Genomic DNA, 8,161 nt, shown 5'->3' with positions numbered 1-8,161 from the left:
TACTGTTCATGGGGTTCTCAAGGCAAGAATACTAAAGTGGTTTGCCATTCCCTTCTCCAGTGGACCACATTCTGTCAGACCTCTCCACCATGACCCATCCATCTTGGGTGGCCCCACACGGCATGGCTTAGTATCCCCATATTACACATGGGCAAAATGAGGCAAAGAGAGGTTAAAGAACTTCCCCAAGGTGACCCAGCTAGTAAGAGTCAGATCTGGAATTTGAATCTAGGCCATCTGGCTCCAAAGACACACATATGCCCTCTCTATTGACATAAGACAGATTAACAGGAGAAAAACAAATGTAACTTCATACTTGTGGGAACCTCACATAGACATAAGAGGGTCAAAGACAGTCAGGCAATTGAAGCTTACATGTCATTCTGAGCTAAGGAGAGAAGGTAGGGGTCTGGGCTTCAAAGTGAAGGAAGGTAATTCATAGGAAGATGGGAAAAGCAAATATTTGGTAAATAAATAATTGCCCTTCCATGCAGAGACAATGGGGACATAGAGAGGACTTTGAAGTTCCCTGCCAGCTTCCCATATCTTTGGCCCATATTCTTTGTGATTGTCTTTGGTGATAGTTCTCTTCCTAGACTAGGCCCTCTAAGTTGTTTTAGGCATCGAAGGTAGAGGTATTATAAAAAGGTCTTCCTGAGTCTTTTAGGCTTTGATTGACTTCAAGTCAAAATAATTCAAATGACAAAGTGGCATGTTTTGAGGAAGCTTGTTCTGAATCTCTTCAATATCTAGCCAATCCAATTCTTGAAAACATTAGTTTCAACACTGACTTTTTTTTGTATCAATATTATCTTTGCTTTGTTCCTGTATAATTCCCCATCCCACTCCCCATACGTGTTCCTTGATGAGAGCTGAGGTGTGGAAAAGTCCTTAAATGAAAACTATCCACACACCCACTGCCACCCCCCCACCCCATTCTATCTAAATTCACAACAGCCCAACACAAGCTGAAACACTTGATTTCTAATACCAGGCTATACTCTTAACAAAATTAAATATAAACGAGAGAAAGATAAGAAATCCTAAGGCGTTTAAATATTAAATGAAGCATCCCAGAAACCAATATTTAGAATGTTTTTCTTGGCAACTGGGAAGTTTTTTCAGTCTGAGTCACAGTAGAATAATGTGACTTTCTTCCTTTTTTAAGTTTGGCTAATGGGAAGGGGAGGTAGAAAAGGAGATTTTGCATAACTTTGAACACAGGTGCATTCTCAGGAAGATCATTTTTCAAAAAGACCACAGATAGAAGTTGAAGATCTGCAGACTGATTTCCCTTTTAAAAAGCAAATTTACTGAAGTATATTTTACCTATAAAAATTAAGTATACAGTGACATTGCAACAATCTCATTAAGACAGTCTCAGAACATTTTCATCACTCCAATAAGATCCTTCCCGTCCTTTATAGTTAATCCCCGTTCTCACCCCCAGCCCCAGGCAACCACTGATCCACTTTCTGCCTCTATTAATTTTATATATATTTCCCTTTTCTGAACTTTCATGAAAGTGAACGTTGCTCAGTTGTGTCTGACTCTTTGCGACCCCATGGACTATACAATACATCGAATTCTCCAGACCAGAATACTGGAGTGGGTAGCCATTTCCTTCTCCAGAGGATCTTCCCAACCCAGGGATTGAATCCAGGTCTCGTGCATTGCAGGCAGATTCTTTACCAGATGAGCCACCAGGGAAGCTCTAAACTTTCATATAAATGAGGAAATCAATTTCTTGAAAATATGTATGCCTACTTGGAAAGTCTTTGCTCATGTATTGTTCTGTAGCATTCTCTGGCCAAGTGGGTGGGACACTTGGTAACATGGGGAAGAATATATATCTGTATAAAATATTCTATTTATACATATTCTTCTTACCTTGGTGGTGAGCCCCAGGTGCTTTGCTTGATGCCTGGAGAGAATCTCAGTGACAGTACTAGCTCTCAGGTGTGCAGGTCCTCAGTGTTTGGGCAGCTGGCTACTCCTCTCTGTGCTTTAGCTCAAGCCATGCCTTTCTCTTCCTCCCAGGACGTACCCACCCACTTCGCCATGCTCTCTTTCCAGCCTTAACTTTGTTGAGTCGTCAAAGCCCCAAACCAGGTATTAAAAGACACCAAATCATATTGTGTCCATCAGACAAGGCCTCTTAAACACTTTTTGTTATCATCATAGCGCACAGTGACCTCTGTGACTTTCTACAGCACTGTACTCATTTGCTTCCAAGACCGCTGTTCCTTTTCTTATATTTTGTGTTAACCACTGTTCATTCAGTTGTCCAAGTCAGAAACCTCAGAATCAGCCATGATTCTTCCTCTCACTTCTTCCACATCGGACTATCACCAAGTCCTGCCAAAATTATATCTGCTCTGTGTAAGCTGATCTCCTCCTCACCCCACTGTTACTTTATCTTACTGAGGTGGTCATGTATTTTGCCTGGAGTAGAGTTGTAGCTTCTTTTCTGCTGTCGCTTCCAAACTAAGCTGAGGCGATCTTTCCAAGATGAAAATCTGATCAAGTCCATCTCATTGCTAAAATTCAACAATGGCTCTCCATCAACTTTTTTCTTTTTTAAAATTTTATTGAAATATAGTTGATTTATAACGTTGTGTTAATTTCTGCTGTACGGCAAAGTGATTCAGATACACACATACATATATATTATTCTTTTTCAATATTCTTTTCCATTACGGTTTATCACAGAAAATTGAATATACTTCCCTGTGCTATTCAGTTGTTGTTGTTGCTTAGTCACTAAGTTGTGTCCAACTCTTGAGACCCCATGGACTGTAACCTGCTCAGCTCATCTGTCCATGTGGTTCTCCTGGCAAGAATACTGGAGGGGGTTGCTATTTCCTTCTCCATCTCCACTGACTTTTCTGATAGTTTAAATTCCTTGGCTTCCAAGGCTGGGATTTTGTTGATCTGTCCCTGGCCTATTTCTCTTTGCCATCGCAAGCTCCCTTTTACAAGAAATGTAACGCTATCCCTGTATTTCTATACTTACATTCTCCTCCTCTGGATTGCTCCTGCTCTTTGCTCCAGACTCAGAACAGGCATCATCTCCTCTGAAGGTGATTTTGCCTGCAGGGAAGGCTTCTTAGATACACCTGTTTGGTGTTTCCAACCAAACCCTCTGTCTCAGCCCTGTGCTTTCTCCCGCCCCCACTCAGGCTGATAGCACCTTAAGGGCAGAGTTGATATTTTATGCTTCTCCAAGGTCAGGTTTGCATATTTTGTTCAGAGTTCTCTTTAAAAAATGGCGTTTCTCTGTCGATGCCTTGAGCCTCTTGTGGCATCATGTGTCTTGTGTGTTGAGACCCAAAGAGTCAAAGCCTAAGATTCAGCTGGAGGAAGCAGATGTGTGGTCAAGCTGATGTTGTTTCCTATTACAGTCAGCCTCTTTCTTCCAAGGAGGGTCCAGTTGCCTTTTTTTTTTTTTTTTTAAGTGCTTACTGTGTATCAAACTCAGATTCATTAAGGATTCTCATTTTTATAAAAATCCATTGAGGTAGTGATACTATCCCCATTTACACATAGGGAAACCGGATCATAGAGAAGTTAAATAACTTGCCAAACCGCATATCATCACTGTCCATTAGTAATGCGATTTGTCTCCAAACCCCATGCTCTTAACTTCTAAAGTATCTATTAATATATCTATATAACTCTGTGTGTTTGTGTGTGTGTTACTGGTTTAGTAATGGAATGGATCAAATGTTGTGAGCTTAAATAATTTTGAATTCTGACCCAACACATTTATGGACATAGGAGGGTATCTAAGTGTGGACTGAAGATGAAAACTGTGGAGCCTCTTTCCCCATTCTGCTTTCATTTGGGCCTCCCTAAGCTCTTATGGCAACCCACTCCAGTATTCTTGCCTGGAGAATCCCAGAGACAGAGGAGCCTAGTGGGATGCTGTCTATGGGGTTGCACAGAGTCGGACACGATTGAAGCGACTTAGCAGCAGCAGCAGCAGCAAGCTCTTATTCTGATTCACATAGTCAAAGGCTTTGACATAGTCAATAAAGCAGAAATAGATGTTTTCTAGCTTCCTTTTTCCATGATCCAGCGGATGTTGGCAGTTTGATCTCTGGTTCCTCTGCCTTTTCTAAAACCAGCTTGAACATCTGGAAGTTCACAGTTCACATACTGCTGAAGCCTGGCTTGGAGAATTTTGAGCATTACTTTACTAGCATGTGAGATGAGTACAATTGTGTGGTAGTTTGAGCATTCTTTGGCATTGCCTTTCTTTGGAATTGGAATGAAAAGTGACATTTTCCAGTCCTGTGGCCACTGCTGAGTTTTCCAAATTTGCTGGCATATTGAGTGCAGCACTTTCCCAGCATCATCTTTCAGGATTTGCAATAGCTCAACTGGAATTCCATCACCTCCACTAGCTTTGTTCATAGCGATGCTTCCTAAGGCCCACTTGACTTCACATTCCAGGATGTCTGGCTCTTGGTGAGTGATCACACCATCATGATCACACCATCGTCATTATCTTGGTCTTGAAGATCTTTTTTGTACAGTTCTTCTGTGTATTCTTGCCACCTCTTCTTAATATCTTCTGCTTCTGTTAGGTCCATACCATTCCTGTCCTTTATCGAGCCCATCTTTGAGTGAAATGTTCCCTTGGTATCTCTAATTTTCTTGCAGAGATCTCTAGTCTTTCTCATTCTGTTGTTTTCTTCTATTTCTTTGCATTGATCACTGACTAAGTCTTTCTTATGTCTCCTTGCTATTCTTTGGAACTCTGCATTCAGATGCTTATATCTTTCTTTTTGAAGCAACAGTTAGAACTGGACATGGAACAACTGACTGGTTCCAAATAGGAAAAGGAGTATGTCAAGGCTGTATATTGTCACCCTGCTTGTTTAACTTATATGCAGAGTACATCATGAGAAACGCTGGGCTGGAGGAGGCACAAGCTGGAATCAAGATTGCCAGGAGAAATATCAATAACCTCATATATGCAGATGACACCACCCTTATGGCAGAAAGTGAAGAGGAACTAAAAAGCCTCTTGATGAAAGTGAAAGAGGAGAGTGAAAAAGTTGGCTTAAAACTCAACATTCAGAAAACAAAGATCATGGCATCTAGTCCCATCACTTCGTGGGAAATAGATGGGGAAACGCGGAAACAGTGTCAGACTTTATTTTGCGGGGCTCCAAAATCACTGCAGATGGTGACTGCAGCCATGAAATTAAAAGACGCTTACTCCTTGGAAGAAAAGTTATGACCAACCTAGATAGCGTATTCAAAAGCAGAGACATTACTTTGCCAACAAAGGTTCGTCTAGTCAAGGCTATGGTTTTTCCAATGGTCATGTATGGATGTGAGAGTTGGACTGTGAAGACAGCTGAGTGCCGAAGAATTGATTCTTTTGAACTGGGTTGTTGGAGAAGACTCTTGAGAATCCCTTGGACTGCAAGGAGATCCAACCAGTCCATTCTGAAAGAGATCAGCTCTGGGTGTTCTTTGGAAGGAATGATGCTAAAGCTGAAACTCCAGTAACTTTGGCCACCTCATGTGAAGAGTTGACTCATTGGAAAAGACTTTGATGCTGGGAGGGATTGGGGGCAGGAGGAAAAGGTGATGAGAGAGGATGAGATGGCTGGATGGCATCACTGACTCGATGGATGGTAGTTTGAGTGAAGTCCGGGAGTTGGTGATGGACAGGGAGGCCTGGCATGCTGCGATTCATGGGGTCACAAAGAGTTGGACACGACTGAGTGACTGACTGAACTGAACTGAACTGAAGCTCTTACTCTTTTCCTGGTGTCCATTCCTAATTCCTTGGAATAGGAATTATACCTGGAATAAGTCTGTTCTTTTTCAAATATTGCATGTCTAAGTCTTATTAGCAAGGATTCTGCAACCAGTTTTAGAGTCAGTCTTAAACATACAGAGACAATCCTTCCGTATCAGGCAGTTTCTTGACCAAGTATGCCTAGTATAGTTTGTCTTTTCTGGCTATGAGTCCATGTATGGTTTTTGTTGTTGTCATTGTTTCTCGGGTTTCTTTGGCTGTGCAGAATGTGGGATCTTAATCCCCCGGCCAGGGATTGAACCCGTGCCCTTGCAGTGGAAGCGTGGAGCTCAGACCACTGGACCACTGGGGAATTCCCCACCTATGCTGTTTTTCTCTTCAATTTATGTTCCAAATGTGATGGGTTTCTTTTATTTTACTGTGATGCAAAACCAAAGATTCTACTACCATACAGGGATCAATGTATTACAAGGTCATGAAAAAGTGCTGTGGGACATGCAGGACATGATGGACAACTGGAGGGTCAGGTCATCTCATTTGTAACATGACACTACATTGTTGCTGAGCAACATATTGATAATAACACTGAGGAACTGAACTGAAATGTGGCACGAATGTGACAACTTCCGGGCATGCCTTCAAGCACCTCCCTTAGGATGGACTCAGTACCTAAGCTTCAGTGTGGGGAGGATTACAATTCTTTGGAAGAATAAAAAGTTCACACTTTTGAATTTCACAGAAGAATTTTAAGGCCAAAACATAGTGGGTTCATTTCTCTTCACCTCCAGGGACAAAGCTGATGCTTTATTCAAAGCCACATTAAACTTCTAGTTCAAATCCAAGCCCGAACTTGTGCCCTCCTGCATTGAATTTCTTTCCATCGATTAGAGTTGAAAGGGTCAGTTTCACTCCTGGTCAAAGGGTCTGAGTGTAACCCAGTCCAGTCAGGCTGGCATTGTTTACTTTAGCACAGAGAGACGTTCTACAGTTCAGCTTGTACTTAGCAGCAATGCCGAAGTGGGTGTTCTTACTACTGGCTGTCCACACGAGGTGTATTGACATTTCAATCTTCTCATTCACCTTCTGGTAGATCGACCCTCCAAACTCAGCGCCATCATTCACATGAGTGTGCAGCTGGAAGTCTGCGGCCTTGTAACCCAGGGTGAAATTATTCTGTGACAGTTTGCATTTGTCTGTGTCGAAACTCATCTGATAGCCAGTAAGTCAACCTTCAAAGGCCAACACAGCCTAGCCATAGATGGTTGGTCCAGAAAAATCTTTATCAGCATTACTGCCAAGACTGAAACAATCTGGTTTATATGAGGCCTTCAATTTCCCACCCTTCTTTCTGTGTTCGGTACAAACATGGTATCAAGAGTCAATTTCAACCCTTCAGCCAACTTATTCTCCCGAGAGATTTCTGTCCCAAGAGTATTGTTTGTGTTCCACTTCTGGGTGAAGGTCAGTCCATAGTTACAGATCTTGTATTTGGTCTCTAGGTTGCCTGATGCTTTCCCTGTACCAGTGTAAGCATGACCAGAAGTAAAAAATTCCACGCCATGATTTGGTTCTCAGGTCTATTTTGACCATGCAAAAGCCATATGCTTTGTTGAAGACATCTTTGGCAGCCTTTCCTAGGTCACAGTAAGTCGGTGTGTCACACATATCGCCAACTGGAGGGCCTGTCCACTCTGCCAGGACACCACTGAAGCCCCACCTATGCTTTTGAGGGGAAAAGTGATTTACATCAATGACAGGTAATTGGCATTAGAACCTACTCTTGCAAGTATTTGTTTATCTTTTTGATTATTTTATTCAGAACAAATAATAATATGATTCAGGTCATGAAGGTATAACTCCGTTTTCCTGCCCCAAGAAAGAACCAGTTTTCCCCATCTTCAGGCAGATATAGGAATATCATATTCAATGATATGATATTGACTCCTAGGAACAGCATATAAGCTTATGTATAAATATATAATTATGTTTATACTTACACAGATAATCATAATATATATGTATATATACATGCATACACTATAATTTTTTATTTAATAGTTCTCATCCCATTTGCTACATTTAACATTTTATTTTTCCTATAATTGCTTTATTTTCCATGGTTCTTAATGGGGCAATTTTTTTCCCTTCGATTCTCTCTCTGCCACCAAATTTATCTTTAGCTTCACCTCTATGTCTCTGAATGTATAATCAGCAAGGAACTCATGTAACTATATAACTTGGTATATTTATATAAATGTGCTTCACACCATATATCACTTTGTAACTTGGCTTTTTTCATGTTATAAGGTGTCCTGGAAATTTTTTGTGTCAGCATTTAGTATATTTACCTTATTTAATAGCACTTCTATAATTTTTGAC

The 8,161-nt window shown here is 41.2% G+C and overlaps 1 pseudogene; it reads right to left on the bottom strand.

Annotated features, from left to right (window-relative positions):
* On the bottom strand, nucleotides 6,602–7,447 carry LOC102181040 (annotated as a pseudogene).

This window comes from Capra hircus, chromosome 10 (genome assembly GCF_001704415.2).
Source record: "Capra hircus breed San Clemente chromosome 10, ASM170441v1, whole genome shotgun sequence".
Taxonomy (NCBI): domain Eukaryota; kingdom Metazoa; phylum Chordata; class Mammalia; order Artiodactyla; family Bovidae; genus Capra; species Capra hircus.
Note: the sequence above shows the minus strand (reverse complement) of the source record. Positions and strands in the feature narration are given on the sequence as shown.